Source organism: Pan troglodytes, chromosome X (genome assembly GCF_028858775.2).
Source record: "Pan troglodytes isolate AG18354 chromosome X, NHGRI_mPanTro3-v2.0_pri, whole genome shotgun sequence".
NCBI lineage: Eukaryota > Metazoa > Chordata > Mammalia > Primates > Hominidae > Pan > Pan troglodytes.
Window position 1 is genome coordinate 101,265,620 of NC_072421.2, and position 2,758 is coordinate 101,268,377.

The following is a 2,758-nucleotide window of genomic DNA, read 5'->3' on the forward strand; positions in this document are numbered from 1 at the left end:
CAAAGTTTTTTATCCTGTTATTGAATTTTCAGTTTTACGTTAAATGAAATTTAAAAGATTGCTCATGAAATAATTTAAACCTTTTCAAAATCTTCTAATAAACAGGTAAAAGCACTTCCAGTACTTTAAAGTGTTTATAGCCATCCCAATAGCTTAATTTTAAGGGTTATTATAGTACATGTAGTTATTATGCATACATGGCATGTCATTAACACTCTCTAAACAGTGAGAATTGTAGACTCTAGTTTGTGGCACCACTCCCATGTTATTCTGGTGATGGCGTAGGATGATCAATTACACCTGTGCAACACTAACGTCACAGTCTGTCTACCACAGCGTAAAATCCAGTTATCTATCTGGATTTTAATAAAACAATGTCTATCAAAGTCCCAGACAATACATAATTTATAAGTAGACTTGTATATTCACAAGCCTTTGGGGTATTTAAAAAATTATTTTAAAATATTAAGGATATTTAGCACTCAATGAAAACAATGAACTGAAAAATAAACCACAATAGTTGCTGGAGTTCAATATCTGGTTTAACAAAAAGTGTTTATCAAAACACCTATAATTTCTTACAACATTATGGAGAGGAGTTTTCCTCAGTCTAAGCTGAATCCAATGTTTTTCCTACAGTATGATTAAAAGTGTAAGAATGAAAGGCACACATAATAGCCAGTTTTAAAGAGCTGTGGGGATGGCAAGCAGATGTTCCTGAAGTACTGGTGCAGGAGAACAAAGACCACACAACATTTTCCTCTTTGTTTACCATTGGCATTGATTTGCTATTTACAGTAGTTTGCAAAAATACATTATAAAAACTGAATGAGGTTCTATTTTTAAGTTGAGCTTCATAACATATATACACACTTCATCTGCAAAAATCTTTGAAGGATCTGAAGTAATAAAGTGACACTAATACTGAAACACAGGTAATAAAAGGTACCAAAGCACTGATAATGTGAATCATCATCATCAAGATAATCTGGGTAAATATTGCACACATCTTGTCAGTTGTTGCTATGACCTTTACATATCCAACTGCAAAAGGAATCCTTTATGGCTTTTTGCTGTATCACTTATTCGAAGAAGGGCTGTTTTACGTCCAATAGCAATTAGTGAAGATTGGCATTGAACATGAGGCCTAGGTTTCAAAATTAGTTTTCCTGTATCATCACAAGACATATTGTATTCTGCTAATATCGTTTGACGTTGAGCAGCTATAATTGATGGTGCAACTACTCTCTTGTGTATTCCAGCAAAGAACAAGCCTATTAGAGGGATATAGCTAATGGTAAAAAATGGATGATTCCATAATGATGTGAAGAAGGACACCTTTTGTGTCTCTGGATCTATCAACCAGTTCCAGGCACCAGTAGCGTACAGACAGATATCACTAGAAGAAGCATTCTCCAACATCCAGCAGCAGGTTGCAAACAATGAATATATTCAGTAAGTCTCCTCTCAAAAGCCTTGAGCTCTTCTGCCTGCTCCAGCAAATTCATGTCAGGTGGCAGCTCAGGTCACTGCCATGGCCCTGTCCACCAGAAAGAATGTTATTCTTATTGACCTAGTATTTGGTAGCACAATAGCATGACTCTAGTCAATAATAATTTGATTATACATTTTAAAATAACTAAAAGAGTATAATTGGATAGTTTCTAACACAACAGATTTAAGGCATGCATACCGCATTTGCCGTGATGTGATTATTATGTATTGTGTGACTGTATCGAAGTATCTATACACTCCATATATATATATATATATATATACCTACTATGTACCCAAATATTTTTTTTTTGAGATGGAGTCTTGCTCTGTTGCCCAGGCTGGAGTGCAGTGGCATGATCTCAGCTTACTGCAAGATCCACCTCCCCAGTTCACGCCATTCTCCTGCCTCAGCCTCCCAAGTAGCTGGGACTACAGGTGCTCGCCACCACGCCTGGCTAATTTTTTGTATTTTTAGTAGAGATGGTGTTTCACCTTAGCCAGGATGGTCTCGATCCCCTGACCTTGTGATCTGCCCTCCTCAGCCTCTCAAAGTCCTGGGATTACAGGCGTGAGCTACCGTGCCCGGCCCCAAACATTTTTTAAGTGGACAAAAGACATAAACAGATACTTCTGAAAAAAAGGCATACACATAGCCAACAAGTGATGCAGGGCAGGCAAGACCCAAAATTGGGGCTTAGCCTGGGAGGGCTTTTGGCTTAGCCCAGGAAATAATTAAAGGGTAAGCCAGTGGTAAAAGTAAAAGTAGACAGCAACTTTTATTGAAGCAGCAGTGTACACCAGCAGCAGAGCTACTGCTCCTTGTGGAGCAGGGCTACCCCATAAGCAATGTACCCAGAGTAGCAGCTCAGAGGCAACTCTGTGGTCATATTTATATTGACTTTTACTTATATGCAAATTAAGTGGTGGATTATGCAGAAATTTCTAGAAAGACCGGAGTAACTTCTGGGTCACTGGGTCATTGCCATGGAAAGGGGCGGTAACTTTCAGGTGTTGCCATGGCAATGATAAACTGACATGGCAGACTGGTGGGCATGTCTTATGGAAAGCTACTTCTGCCCCATCCCTGTTTTAGCCAATCCTCAATTTGGTCGGGTGTCTGAGCCCCACCTCTGGAGTCAAGTCCTGCCTACTACTTCATTCCCCGCTCAAACAGTAGATATTCATCCTTAATCTTAATGGGGCTGCAGAAGGGCAGAAGTCCATCTTCTGTAACTGCTTCCTGCTGAGTTTATGGGAGTAG

The 2,758-nt window shown here is 39.1% G+C and overlaps 1 pseudogene; it reads right to left on the reverse strand.

Annotated features, from left to right (window-relative positions):
* Positions 1–214: 214 nt before the first annotated feature.
* Positions 215–1,522, reverse strand: LOC107971099 (nuclear envelope phosphatase-regulatory subunit 1-like; annotated as a pseudogene).
* Between the last annotated feature and the right edge of the window lie 1,236 nt (positions 1,523–2,758).